General features: G+C 42.1%; 1 protein-coding gene across 2 annotated transcripts in view; it reads left to right on the plus strand.

The window, feature by feature from the left end:
• Positions 1–2,136: 2,136 nt before the first annotated feature.
• USP8 (ubiquitin specific peptidase 8) overlaps positions 2,137–15,579 on the plus strand; it is a 71,514-nt gene continuing 58,071 nt past the window's right edge. For both annotated transcript variants that reach the window (XM_075532332.1, XM_075532333.1), the window contains exon 1: positions 2,137–2,324. The gene's annotated coding sequence lies outside the window, so the exon portion shown is untranslated. The remainder of the gene's footprint in view (positions 2,325–15,579) is intronic.

The following is a 15,579-nucleotide window of genomic DNA, read 5'->3' on the forward strand; positions in this document are numbered from 1 at the left end:
CAGAAGGATCATGGGGAGGAGACGAGCCAATCAGGGTACAGTATAGCACCAATGAAACACACAACTTTCAGCTAGTTCTTTAATGCTTCCTGACCCCCCACTATCATGATCCCAATTCTATCTTACAAATGTGGCTAGACCAGAGGATGTATACTAGTACAGATCAGAGGTGGAAACACAGGGAATCCAGGACAGATAAACTCCTCAGGATCAATAATGAGAGTAGAGATACCAGGAGGGTTGGGGAGAAAAGGGGAACTGATCACAATGATCTACATATAACCCCCTACCTGGGGACGAACAACAGAAAAGTGGGTGAAGGGAGACATCGGGCAGTGTCAGACATAACAAAATAATAATAATTCATAAATCATCAAGGGTTCGTGAGGGAGGGAGGGTGAGGGAACAATGAGGCTCTGATACCAAGGGTAGAAAGCAAATGTTTTGAGAATGATGAAGGCAACAAATATACAAATGTGCTTGACACAATGAATGGATGGATGGTGTACGAACCCCCAATAAAATGATTTTAAAAACCAACCAGACAAAAATTTATCAGGTTCAGTAAATTTGAACTACTTATGTTGGATGGTATGTGAATTGACTCAAACTCCAAACTCACCGCCATCCAATTGATTCTGACTCATAAACAAACAAACAAACACATTCACTGTCATCAAGTTGATGCCGACTCAGCAATCCTATACTCAGAGAACCGATTATAGGACAGGATAGAACTTCCCCTGTGGGTTTTCCATGCAGGAGTAGAAAGCATCCTCTTTCTCCCTGGGAGCAGCTGGGACCATGTGGTGCCCAGCTCAGAGTAACCACTGAGACACCAGCGCTCCAGCAATGGTTAGATGCAGACCGTGCCTTCTAAATAGCGAGTGACCCCAATTGGATTCCAGGTACCACAGATCCTGTTGCCCCGACCTGTTAGTGCACATGAAAACCTAAAACCAAACCCACTGCCTTCAAGTTGACTGCGCCTGAAATCGAGACATAGTCTAAGGAGACTGTAAATCTTATGGATGGAGCCTGCCTCATCCTTCTCTAGCAGAGCAGATCGTGAACTTGTACTACCAACCTTCCAGTTAGCTGCCCAATGCTTAACTCACCATTCGGCCTGTTCCTTTACCAAGCAAATGTATCTGAAAATGAACGAGGTCTATGAAAGATGCCAGGAAATAGCTTTCAGCCCCGTGATGCTGGATCCTGAAGACCTCTCATTGCATGCACCCAGAAAAGTCCTAAACCCACCCCAAGCTCTTTGTGAATTCCATGGGAACATTCTTGATTTTCCTGGGTTGACCACCTGAATTCAGTTGAGAATCATCTTATCCAATTTCCCTTCCGCACTGGTTGACCCAAGTGGAACTTCTCATTCTTTCTCACAAAAAAACTCACGCAAGGAACTTGTGCCTTTGCCATCTTGACGCAGTTTCAGGGAAGTGGGCGGGGAAACACCACTGATCAGGAGACTCGGCGAGAGTTAAATCGGAGCAACACAAATAACCAGAGTGTTAAAGAAGCTTATTTATTAGGACTTTTCTTCCATCTACCATCGGGGACTTTTTCCCAACGGCAAGTTCACGCCGGCGTTCCCCCTCTTTCAGTTCGCATCTGGTCCTCATTCTCTCGCTCATCTTGCCTTCAGACAACTCGGTTCTTTCTCTGGCTCTCTCAGACTTCGCCCTGAACTTCACTCTGTGTACCTAAATTCCCCCCGAGGTGCTCAGCAGGGAGTGGCGGGGGTCAAGTTCATTCCCACGACCCGCCCTCAAAAGATAGATGGGGTTGCACTTTTATTTCCCTTAGTTACGTTTTATAAGTACGTCCGATGATCTGTATCGAGAGACTCGAAGAGTAGACTGAACTTTTAGCTAGAAGTTGAGGGATTTAAATCCCTGATTTCTTTGGGCCTTACATTGCCCAAGAGGCGGAATCGGTGCTGAAGTGGAGTGGGGCGGAGCTCAGGAAGTGGGCGGAGCACAAGAAGTGGGCGGAGGGACGAGCTGCCAAGCTCCACCCAGATGGGCGTGGCCATGACCGCCCCCGCCGCCCCTTCCAAACGCCTCCCAGTCTTCCCCTTCCGGTGCTCGGGCCGGGAGATGAGCGCGGAGTCACGCGCCCACGCAGACGCTCCAAGCCCCACCCACCGGTGACGTCTGGGGACGCGACGCGTCGCGACGCAGTGGACATCGGGAAAGGGGATGAACTGGGCTACCTTCCGTCGGGCAGCGAAGACTGGTTTCTCCCCCGGGTTGGGGGACACGGGCCTCTGGCTTGGAGGCCGGCGTCGGTGAGGCGCACCCGGCACCGCGGTGAGTCAGGCGCTGGGTTCCCAGGGAAGTTGGCTGTAGTGTCGTCTTCGCTTCCGGCAGCTGCTGGTCACTCGGGGGAGAAAGCCTGTCCGCGGAGAGGGGTGGGACAACCCCGAAACACAGAACCAGCTTTTGGAGGAAAGGGCCGACCTTAGTTTTTCTCGCGGTCCACTTAGGGATGCCCAGCAAATTCCGTGTGCACTCAGCCCTCTTCTCAGAAGGTGGCCTTGGCCATTCCTCCTCCACACCCTTTGACCTCCTTTTTGCTTCTGTTTTCCGATTTTTTCGCTGTCGTTGTACAATCTTGTCTGCAGCCCTAGGCCTCACTACGTGTTTCCCAAACCCTGTTCTGCCCCTGTCACACTGTCTCCAGTCAACTGTAAGTATCAGTTTAAAGACCCTCTAAGCTCATGCCAGTTAACAACTACGACTTCCTAAAACGCAATCTATTTCCCCCCACTAAAATACTGCCTTCGCCCCTAGAGCTGTTGGCCGAGTTAATTTCACCTCCACGTCACCTTGGAAATGAACAGAACCGTGAATTGCAATGATAGGCATTTATGCATAAAGCTACAGACCACACTCCTGGGTTTATGTCTTACACCTCCAATTCATTCTGTGACCTTGAAGCAAGTCACTTAATCACTACCAAAGCATTTACCTGACACACAGAGGTGGTGCAGAGCCTGCAAAAATGAGTATTTGTTAAGGGAGCTGCTGCTCTCCGGGAACCTGCAAGCATCTTTAATTTTGTGTGCATCCTGCTGCAGTCATTAAAAAATGTCAAATGATATTTGTTAAGGAAGTGTTCTTGGTCTAGGCTTGCTATGCGGCTTAGCCGTGCAAGCACGTTTTTCATTTTTTCCAACAGATTCTGTTTAAAATTCAATGTTGAATGCCATTCTTGATGGACTTGGATGGTTTCTCATGCCTTTACAGTATTAGGCCGAGTTATCAGAAAGGTAATGTTGGTTGTGCTGTCTGTCATGTTAGTGCAGCTGCCTTGAAATGGATATTCCTTATGACACATTAGATGCATCTTTAAGACTAGCTAGTAATGATCCTGTAAATTATTTTTTAAAGTCGTTATTAGGTGTGTATTGTATTATTCGAAAAGATGATGCATGAGAAAAAAACTACAGCTACTGTAGAGGTGTGTTAGTGGTATTTTTTATATACAAAAACTGTGTTTTCTTGGCCATTTGTTTGTAAATGTGAACATAAAATGACTTTTGTAAAGTAACAAAGTCGAGGGAAAAAGCAAGATCAGATTTTCTTTTCATAAAATGTCATTAAATTCTCCAGGTGATTGTTGTATACAGTACAGATTAAGAGCCATGATTAGGGGAATTTTGGGGGAACATAGTAAGGGGATCTGAGGAGCCCTAGGAGGTACAGTGGCTAAGTGCTTGGCTCCTAGTAAGAAGACCCATCAGTCACCGCACAGAGTAAAGATGTGGCAGAGTGTCCTCTGCAAAGAGGAAGTCCTATAGGGTAGTTGGAGCTGCGGTGGGCTCCCTAGGAGTCGGTGTCAACTGACTGTGGATGGCTGTGAGTTCTTTTGTTTTCAGAATAAGCATGGTCTGATTTTCTACTTAGCTATTTTGCAGATAATGAAGAAGAGGCAATAGAACGGAGTAAGGTTCTAAATGTAGTAGACATCTGTTATTCTGGAAAACATTTGTCCGCTTTACGGACTGGTCTTTAATAAAACAGATTTTTGAGTAGTTGGCTAGTGCCTATGTAACACCCTTGAGTTTGCTGTGCTTTGTTTCATGTTACCACTGTGTACTTTTCATCTTAAGGGGTAGAAACTATATTCTTAAAGCTCCTAACACTGCACCTTGTGTGAAGTAGCCAGTTGCCATCTAGCTGATTCTGACTCATGGTGGCTACATGTGTATCTGAGAAGAACTGTGTTCCAAATGATTAATTTTTCAAAATTAGATCTCCAGGCCTTTCTTCTGAGGTGCCTCTCTGTGGACTTGAAACACCAACCTTGCAGTAAGCAACTGATGTGTTAACAGTTTGCACCGCCAGAGAATCCCTTGTGTATGATAGATATTCCAAATGTTTGCTAAGTTGAAGCCAGTTTACACATTTACTCTTCAGAGCTATTACCACCTCTGCTGCTACTCCAACTCCAGTGATCCGTACTAGGGTTTTGGAGACCCTAAATCTTCCTCCTACAGACCAGCTGGTGGGGTTGAATCACTGACCTTGCGGTCAGCAACCCAAAACCTAACCCACAGTACCACCAAGGTTCCTTTCTTCAACATTTGGGCTAGTTAATTTTGTTCTCTTTCTCATTTTGAAGGCCTGTAAGAACTTTGTAAAAGTTTCTTGGGATTTTTTTTTTCTTTCTTTGATTTTCACAACATTACACTTCTGGTTTGCCTTTCCTTCTAATAATGCCTTCTTTCCTTTTATTGATTCTTTCCTCTTCCAAATCCCCAATTCTGGGCCATCCAAGTATGTTGTCAGCGCTAGAAAAATAAGAGATGGTTTCCATGGTGATCCACTCTATTGGCTTTAATTACTAATGTAAACCATTTCCATGATTTAAAAGCTATTACATGACCTCACTTATATTAAAGACAGGAACAAGCAAGTGTATGAAGACCAAAGTTTCTTGGTTGTTACCTGGGGTGATCGGCAGGGGAGAGGGAGTTCTTCCTTATGGAATACGGTGTTTCAGGCTACAGTGATGGAAAACTCCTATTAATTAAGGGTAAGGTTGCACAACTGATTAAGTGCTGTCAGTAAGTTGTACACCTGTAAAAAGTTGAATTGGGAAAAGCTCTGCGAAAGATAAATTTACAATAATAACAAAAAATAAAGAAAGAGTAGCAGCTGACGCTGTTTACGTACAACAAACACCTTAGGGGATTTGGTTCCTTGATGTGGAGCTGTAAGGTCATGGTTTCATGTGGAATCCTACTAATTGGCCTATAATGTATGTACTGCTTCTCTTTGTGAAATGCCTGGGGGATCTTAAAAGCTTGAGCGAAACTGTACAATGAGTGACCTATTTGCTTGGTGCAGTAGAGAAAGGTGTGTCAGGAATAGGAGGAGGACATAGAATGTGTGGCTAAACTACCTCCACCATGGAGCAGAAGAACTGCATCGTTTCTGACTATGATTACTGAACATTTTGATGAAAGATTCCCTGGAATATTGACCAAAAGGGGGAAAATACAGAACTTCCAATTATTTAAAACTTAAACCAAAATTAACCTCAATAGTCATGTTAAACCCAATAATAGTTTGACTTCACTGGTAGAGAATGTCTGCGTTGAGCATTGTGCTCTTCCAAGATTTTTGTGTGTAAGCTCAAAATGCAATAGAACTTGTGAGATTTGATAGGCAGCTTTGGGGTTGGTGAGTGTATCTTCATGGGGAGGGCACAACTCAGAAAAGGAGAGTGAGAATGATGGTAGAACTTGAAGAAAGTCTTTAGTGTCACTGTTTCGTACGTATTGAGACTTGCAGTGTGCTCTGCTGTGTCTGTTCTCAAAAAGAGGAAGAGTCTTGTGAAGACAGCGTGAAAGGGGGGCCATGTCTAACTCCTCTGGCTTCCCTATTGCCATCAGGCAGAGGTCAGCCATTCCTCCACACTCTATCCTTCTTTACCTTTTCAGACACCAACTAGGCCTCCTCTGGTACTCTTAATTCTATGTTGGGTTCGATAATTCAGTAATTCATTGCAATAACCACACAGAACTCACCCCAATACCCACAGTGAGGGGGCTTCTTAGGGGAGTTAACAGGTTACCACAAGCCAGGATTAGTAACTAGTAAGGATAGTCATTCCACACCAACACTTCTTAGCCAGCAGCAAAATTCCTCTGGTCCTCAGCTGCTCAAGCACATGATCTCTTGGCATCTGTCTCTGTGGACCAGGAAACTAGTCTGCTGCTCTGCTTCACAGTCTCATCATCTGGATGCTGCGTCTCTGTTCCATCACGGCCTCCTTGCCTTGGCCTCTGTTGCCTCTGATCTCAACCTCCGCCATTTCCCACATAGATCATGAATGTGCTCTGCTTCTGATGGTTCTGGGATTTCTCTCTCCTCCTGCTGAGACTGCTCATCCTGATGGCCAGGGGAGCAGGGACTAAAACCAATCCCCTTTATTAGTGTTACTCATGCCCTATTTGCATAGTCCCACCCATTCACTTGGTGGGAGTTACAGAGACATGGGTAGAAGACCAATATTAAGAAATGTCACTCCACCACAACCCTCAATGACACGGAGTGACACAGGAGCTACAAAAGCGGGCTCAAACATAAGAACTGTTGCTGGGGGTCCAAGCCGGAGCAGTCTTGTTCTCTTGTCTATAGGGGCCCTGTTGGTCAGAACCAACTCATCCACAGCAATTCTCATTAACTGCAAAATAAGTAATATGAAAAAACTAATGCAGACGTTTTAAAACAGACATTAAAGTGAAGAAATGGACTATTTAAAACCAAATAATACATAATGTATCATTTCAGTGTCAATCATTGATGTTCTTCCAAAACAGTAGGGACTATCAAAAGAAACATTACTGCATTAATAATTAACATATATTTTTAATATCTGATCTCTTGACCTAGCCTTTAATTGCATCTATATCTTCTCCTCATAACATCTTTCTGTAGATTTTCCTTCAGCATATATTTGACATGTTCAAATTTGAATTACTTTCTTCTCTGTAAATCAGCAGTTCTTTATTTGGGGCAATTTTTCCCTTGGACATTTGGAAATGAGAAATTTTGCTGGTCATAATTAGGGTTGTGTTGCTACTGGCATCTAGGGGAGGGAGAATGAGAACCCTCTAGACATCCTGCAGTGTATGGAGTAGCCAGCTGCAACACGAGTCATCCACCTAGAAACTGTGCTGTAAATTGATTTTTTAATTATAGAGTTCATTTTTGTTCATGGAAATGTCCTTCATATGTGTGTGAGTATGTGTAAGAGACTGAAGAAGATAGTCTACACCAAAGCATATGTCTACCTTTTCTTCATCCCCCAGAGTGGCTGGTGGGTTTGAACCACAACCTGATAGTACCACCAGGGCTCCTAGCTCTTTTGCAGTGACCTTTTAATGATGCATTTCTGTAGAGTCACTCCTTATCGCTAAGTCATCTTGCATGTCCCCAGTTTGACCTCCGTAAGATACTGATTTTCCTGTCTATTGTTTGCTGAATTAAATATAAACATTATAATGACTTCAGAAGTCCTCTGTTATGTGATCTCCATCTCATTTCCTTACTTTAGTTTTTGTATTGTTGTTTTTAAAGAGACCTCGTGGTGCTGTGGGATCAATGTTGAGCTGCTATCCTCAAGGTTGGCAGTTCAAATCCAGCTACTCCTTGGCAGAAAGATGTGGCTCTCACAAAGATTTATAGTCTCAGGAACCCTAGATGAATTAGAATTGACTTGATGTTAGTGGGTATTGTTTTAACATCTTAACAATTATTCAGTGTTATCTGTGTGAAGACAACTAGGATAGGAGCTAGGGATATAAAGACATACCAGTATTTCCTTTGGTCTAATTGATTATTTCCCAATAGCACGCCAGTATTTCCCATATTTTTCATTTTCTTCCCATTACTACTGTGTCTTTTTTTTTTGAGACTATAAAAGCCATTTTATGTGTGAAATAAAATTTAACAAATTCTTTTTGAGGGGGTTGATTTCTTTCTTTTAAATCATTTTATTTGGGGCTTGTACAATTCTTATCACAATCCGTACATACATCCATTGTGTCAAGCACATATGTACATTTGTTGCCATCATCATTCTCAAAACATTGCCTTCTACTTGAGCCCTTACTATCTGCTGCTCAACTCCTTGTGTCTTTATTCATAGTATTTTCCTCTTATGAATGCCCTTTTTAGCTAAATCCTGTCCTCAGGGGTAGTTTCTGGCCCCTTCTCATCCTGTCATTATCAAAACTGCAAGCCTATGGAACATTAGCATCTTAAAGCCTAGTTATACTGGTCAATTGTTGCAGTGTACTAAAGATACAGTACAGATAACAAGTACAGTAGGATTTCGACCAAGAAATGAGTCACAAGAGCTGGTGCCACAGAGGTGGAATTTCACTTGTCTCTTGAAGGAAGAGAAGCCAGCACAGAAGAGAGAGTCTATTCTAGGCTAGAAGAAACAATCTTTTCTAGCTTCACTGAAGTCACATAACATATAGATTAGCAACTTGTTAGCTTTTTATTATTTAACATTTTATTGGGAGCTCTTACAGATATTAATACAATCCATAGTTCTATTAGATCAAGCATATTTGTACAATTGCTGCCATAATCATTTCAATACATTTTCTTTTCTGGTTGAACTCCTTGATATCAGCTTCCCGTCATTCTTTCCCTCCACTCCCCTCTCACTCCCTGATATCTATATACACACAACTCACACCATCCCATGAATCCAGTCACCTAAAATTCTGATGTTTGCTCCTTTCAAGTGGGGTTATACAGTCATCATTGCTATCAGTTCCCCATTCCCCCTCCCTTCCCGTATCCTGAGGTAGTTATTACCCCCTTTGCTGTTTCTGATGGGTTCATCTGTCTTGAATTTCGTGCATCGAAAGATCTTGATTGTACCCATGTATAAACATAGGTGTAGCAAGGTTAATGAGGTAAAACTACCGCCATAATAGTGAGAGGAGGATTTTTTTTCCTTTTAATTGATGGCTCTTACAATTCTTATTATAATCCGTTCATCATTTGTATCAGGCATATTTGTACATATGTGGTCATCATTCTTTTCTAGACAGTTACTTTCTGTTGAACCCTTGGTATCAACTCCTCTTTTTCCTCTCCCCCCTCCTCGTGACCCCTTGTTAGATGATAAATTATTATTATTTTCATATCTCACACCGACCACTATTTCCCTTTCCCCATGGTTTCCATTCTTCCCCTTGAGAAGGGTGTGTATGTGTGTGTCGATCATTATGATCGGTTCCCCCTTCCTCGCTTCTCCCCCCACTCCCAGGAGGAAGTTTTAAAGAACTAGAGGATAGTGGTGAGTTTCATCAGTGTTCCACTAAACCCTAGATTTATCGTCCCTTCTATATGGCTCTTTGGGAGGGACTGTCCTATATTTTACAGGTGGGCTTTGGGTTTGCACTTTGCCTATGTTCTTTCCCGTCAGTTTGATTGCTTGTTTTTGGACTCCTGATACCTATTCCCATCGACACCTCATGATCACATAGGCTGGTCTGCTTTTTCCATGTGGGCTCTGTTGCTTCCCTGCCTGATGGCTGCTTGTTTAACATCAGTTAGCTTATTATTTAATGAGCATTTTTAATAACTAGGCCTGGTACTAAAGAACTTTGGTAGTGCTGTTGGGTCAGTGTCAGACTGTTAACTGCAGGTTGGCAGTTCAAACCTACCAGTCACTCCTTGGAAGAAAGATGAAGCCATCTGTTCCTATAAAAATTACAGCCTCGAACCCTAGGAGGAGCACTTCAAGTTGGAATTGACTAAGTGGCACTGGGTTTGTTTTTGGTAGTCCTGATAATTAGACTAAGATGTTAGAGATCCGAAGCTCTGATATATATATATATATATATATATATATATATATATATATATATATATATATATATATATATATATATATACCACAAGGTAGAGCTATTCAAAGTAACTAGTCTCTGTACTATTTATTATAATCTTTGTCAGTGGCCACTGATAGATAAAGGGCTTTTGCCAGAATGTAAATCATTACACTACTTACTTTTTTTTTAACTACTTATTTTTAAAAGAAATTACTGTTACTATGAAAGGTTAATTGATTTAATTATGTCATAAGCTTCTTATTTATTACAAACTGGTAACTGTTCCCTAAGTTGCACTGGTCTATGGATCATATTTTAGGTAACATTGCTGTAGAGCATGGCTTTGGAAGTTGTGGGCTGAGATACATTTTCAATTTTGATCCAGTGCCCTGGTGGCATAATGGTTTACTTACGTGTTGGGCTTTTAAGTGGGAGGTCAGCAGTTCTAAACCATTTGTCTCTGCAGGGGAAAGATGAGGCTTTCTACTCTTATGAAGTGTTAGTCTCAGAAACCCACAGGGACAGTCTTATAGTATCACTGTACGTTGGAATCAACTTGATGACAGTGAGCTGAGTATATATACCAGAAAACTTTACTCTATGGGGCATACTCTGAAATTTTCTTTTTTTTTTTATGCTTATGATCTGCCAAATGGATTTTTAAAAACTTTATTGTGGATTGGGTGAAGGTTTACAGAACAAATCCGTTTCCCACTCAACAATTCCTGCATGCTTTGTTTCATATCATTGATGGCAATCCCCACAGTGTACATCATTCTCACTTCCTTCCTCTGTGTTCTCTTTCCATCCCCCTCCTTTCTTAACCCTTCTAAACTCTGTCCTTGGGTACATGCTGCCCTTTTGATCTCCAGTGGCTGATTGCTCTTAGGTACATGTGCCTCCCTGGTGTCATTGCGCCTTTTGTCTACCCGTCTCTTACTTGGCTGAGGAGCCCGGGTGGCATAGTGGGTACATGTTAGGCTCTGATCATAAAGTCAGCTTTCGAACCCCCCAGTCACGCGGTGGAAAAAAGATGCTTTCTGCTTCTGTAAAGATTCACAGTCTAGGAAACTCAAAGGGGCAGTTATATTCTGTTGTATAAGGTCACTCTGAGTCAGAATTGACTCAGTGGCAGTGAGATTGAATGAAAAATTGAGCAGTGGGGATGAGTTGATTTTCAGATATCAAGGGTGACTAAGGACCATAGCCTCAGGAGTCCTACCAGTCTTTATTTGACCAGTACACCTGATCACTTTTATTAAGTTTTGTCATGTATTTTTTCCTGCTCTATCTAGGACCCTCTGAAAAGATTCCTGTCAAAACAGTTGGTAGTGGCAGCCGAGCGCCGTCTGGTTGTTCTGGTCTCAGGGTCAAGGAGACTGATGTTCATGTGGCTCATTAGACTCTTGGACTAATTGCTTCCATGTGCCTTTAGATTTTCATTATCCTTCTTTCCTTCAAACAGGGAGTGACATCTTCAATGGCCACTTGCTCTAAATCAGAGGTTCCCAAACTTATGTGGCCTTTTGCCTCCTTTTCAAAAACAAAACAAAGCAAAAACTCAGCACTTTGTGCCAATTAAAGACTTGTACCACTGTGCCCTGTAATCCAGGATAAAGTGTAGGTAATCTGCTTTTGCAGCCCCCTTGGATTGTTCCAGTACCACCCCCACCACCCCAGAGGGCGGGGGGGGGCAGTATTTCCACTTTGGGAAGCACTACTTTAGGTTAATTTTTGAAAGAATATTCCGAAGTATTTGGACACCATGGTGGATTTACAAAAAAATTAGAAATTACCAAAAGTTAGCAGTGATTAATATCTGGGAGAGTTCAGCCTTCTGCATACTTTGTGATTGGTAGGTTCCATCAAGGCAGTTCTGATTCCTAGCATTCCTGTGTACAAACGAATGAAACACATCCTGGGCCTGGGCCGGTTGAGCCAGTTGTTGCAGCCATTGTGCCAATCCATCTCATTGACGATCTTCTTTTTTGATGGCCCTCGACTTTTCTAAGCATGATGTCCTTTTGCCGGGACTCCTCTCTCCTGATAACAAGTCCTAAGTCCATGAGATGAAGCCTCACTATCCTTCCTTCTGAAGAGCATGCTGGCTGTATTTCTTCCAAGACAGATTTTTCTTGGAAAAATCTTCTGGCATTTTCTTCTGGCAGTCCATGGTACTTTGAATATTCTTTGCCAACATCATAATCTTAACATTTTAGGGTTACTTTATTTTTTATTATTATTGTTATTTTTGTGTATGTGTGTGTGTGAGCCAAGTGGGTTTTTATAAAGGAGGGAAGAAGTTTCAGGTTTTACAGTCTCAAAACAGTTCACGCTATTTCGGGGAACCATGCCAAACCATGCTGGGGCTCACCACTGAATGCAGGCAACCTTGTGGGACCGCTCACCCACATGTGGTGACCCGAGACCAGAGAGACTGCAGCACGCCTAATGGCGCAGGACCAGGGGAAATGGCAGAAGTCCAAAGAGGGAAGATAGCAGAAGTCCGAAGAGGGGAAGGAGTGTCCCATGTCCCTCCCCTTCCCCTGCTAAGGTATTTAAAGCCAGTGGCTGGGATGGTGTGGTCCAAGGTATTGGTTGACCCAATTGGCTGAATCCAGCCCACCTGGCCCGGTTAGAGGGCGAGGATGGGGATGGATAGGTTTACTTTGAAACAGAGTATTTCATCAATATTTGTTTGTCTACAGATTTTAAGCAAAATGAGAGTAGACTTGATTGTATGGAATTAAAGACAGCTGGAGGATGTAATGAATTCTATGCCTGCCGGAAGAGCTGAGATTAGAAAAGGTGGCAGATGAGCTATGAAGACCACCTCTGCTGTCTTCCCAACTCCGTCAGCAGTTGATGCCAAGCCCTCAGAAAAAGCATCAGTTGGAGTGCGTGCAGGCCTCCAGCTTCACGTCTCTAATGTCACCTCTCTTCTCTCAGAGAGGTCGAGATTGCCAGAGTGAAATTTTGAGAGCCGCCTCTTGAAATGTTTTTGTTCACAGGAGAACTTTGACTTTTTTTCTTGAATATTTGTACTTTAAAAAATCCTTTTTGAGTCGTAACCGTTTTAATGAGTTGTGTTTTAATAGTCTTGTGTATTATATTTAGTTGGGTCTAGATCTAAGTAAATCCTGAAAGTTAATTTGCGTTCTTTTTTTTTTACCCTAACCCTAACCCTAATAATTTGTGTTCTTATGCACGCTCTTACGTAAGTGTCGATGTGCTTCTTGTAGTTGCACTTCAATGTTTTAACTGCTGCAACCCAAACAAGGAAATTGTGAAGTTAGTCTCTCTGACATTAATTTGCCCTTCTATTTTTGAGACTTTGTTAATGGCAAATGCAGCAGAATGACTGACTCAAGCTTTAACACTTTAAGCTTCTTGTAGATTTAAGTGGCACATACATCCCTTTTTGCTTTTTTACTTGGTTAGCAAAAAATACCTTTAATCTTGTGCTCTCACTTCTGCAGAAGTGCATGTGATTGTAGAGTCTGAAATAGCAATTAAGACAGTACTGAAAGTGTTTTTAACATCAGGCATCATTGTTTGGCAGTCTGACTCAGTGCTTCCCAACCTGCCGAATGCTGCGGCCTTGTAATACAGCTCCTCACGTTGTGGTGACCCCCCCAACCATAAAATCATTTTCCTTGCGACTTCATCACTGTCAGTTTGCTATTGTTAAGAATTGGGTGACCCCCAAAGGGGTTGCGACCCACAGGTTGAGAACTGCTGGTCTAGCTTAAAATAAATAATTCTGTTGGTGGAAATAGAAGTAACTGTGATCCTTTGACAGACTGTAGCCATTATCAGAACAGGTTGTTAACTTACTTGAACCAGTCTCCGAAAAAGAACAGAGAAAGTAATGTTAAGTAAGTACAGTCTTTAAGAACAAACACGCAGCGCTGTTCAAAGTGGGGGAGCTCTGAGTTAGAAATTGACTGGCTAGCACCTCACCACAGAAGGGGAATGGCACCTATCCAGCAATGCTGCCTGCACCTGAGGTTTTAAAACATATTTAGTAAATATTTTAGGTAGGATGTTAATAAACGCTCTTTGGAAAAGGAGAATTCTATGGGCTTACTAACTTTGGGAAGTCCTAAGTTAAACCAAACAAAACACTGATGAAGAAGAAAAGTACATTTTCCCTTAGAAACTCTTCCTAAAAGCTTATCCCTATACTTCCTCTCCTTATGTCTGTGTAATCATTTGCCAAGTCCTGTCATTCTACCTCTGTAGTGTCTTCTGTATCTGCCTTTTCCTTTCCATCCTCATTGCCCTAGTCTGACCTTCATCCTCTTTCCTTCCGGTCATCGTAAGAGATAACTACTAGTGTGCTTCTAACTCCAGTCTCGCAAAGCCTCCCTTCGTGTTGCCTTTAATTTGGATTACCCAACTCCCTTTGGAAGCCTGCTGCTGTAGCCCCCACTACCTTTAGAAAACAAAGGGGATGCTTTGGCATGTCATTCAAGACCTCCCATTATCTTTTCCTGGACTGTATTTTTCAGGCTGCACTACCCAGTAGATCTTTTAATTTCTTGATTCTTTCATCATACTGTACCTCATCTCTATCAGAAGCCTTCTCCCACCAAGACTTAGGCCAAATACTTTTTCATAAGACCTTCCAAGGTCACGCTAAACATTCCATCTTTCCCCTTCATTTTTCTCTTATGCATTACCATCTTTTCCTGCACATAATGTGCTCTCACATATCAGGCGCATAGCACACATGTTGCTGTTTGTAGATGGTGGCTCATGGGTTCTAAAGCAGCGACCCTGTGTGCGGCAGAACCCGACACTGCACGGCTCACCAGGGTTGCCTCTAAGGAGCACTCTGTCCGTACTTCTGCCAAAGCAAGTCTGTTCTTTCTGCAGTTTGTGACACTTTCAATATTCCTCATCAACACCATAGTTCAATGCATCTTCCTTAGTCAGTGTCCAATGTTCATATGCATTGGAAGTGATTGAAAAATACCATGGGTTGGGTCAGGCACACTTCAGTCCTCAATATAATATATAATATTCTTGCTTTTCACTTGTGAGGCTGATTGGCCTAATCAGTGTGTCATTGGATCTCATGGCTGCTGCTTCCATATGTATTGATTGTGGATCCAGGAGAGTTGAAATCCATGACAGCTTCAGTCTTTTCTCCATTTATCATGATCTTATGTGTTGGTCCAGTTGTGAGGATTTTGGTCTTCTTTACATTGAGTTGTTATCTATACTGAAGGCTGTAATCCTTGATGTTCATCAGCTTCAAGTCCTCCTCACTTTCAGCAATCAAGGTTATATGCATATTGCAGGTAATTCAGTGATATACTGTATATCTTAAATGCCCAAAATAGATATTCAAGATAATTTAAATTTCACCTATTAGGTAATGATGTAATTCATTGTTTTGATTATTTTATATTTTAGCAGTTTGACAGTATGTTTATATAAATTAATGAGCAAGTGGTTAAAAAGTTCTATATGCAAATACTATCAATAAGTTTAATATTTATAATATATAACTTACAAGTTTTCATATAAAATGTAGTCTTATCATCTGCCAGGAATTTCTTCAACAAATTTTATGCTATAATATACGTAATACTCTTAGTGCTAAAAATTCATACACAAAAACTAACTCACTTAGCCAAATTTATTTTTTTCAGACTGTGGGATCAAACAATTTTTTTTATCAC

Source organism: Tenrec ecaudatus, chromosome 14 (genome assembly GCF_050624435.1).
Source record: "Tenrec ecaudatus isolate mTenEca1 chromosome 14, mTenEca1.hap1, whole genome shotgun sequence".
Classification (NCBI taxonomy): domain Eukaryota; kingdom Metazoa; phylum Chordata; class Mammalia; order Afrosoricida; family Tenrecidae; genus Tenrec; species Tenrec ecaudatus.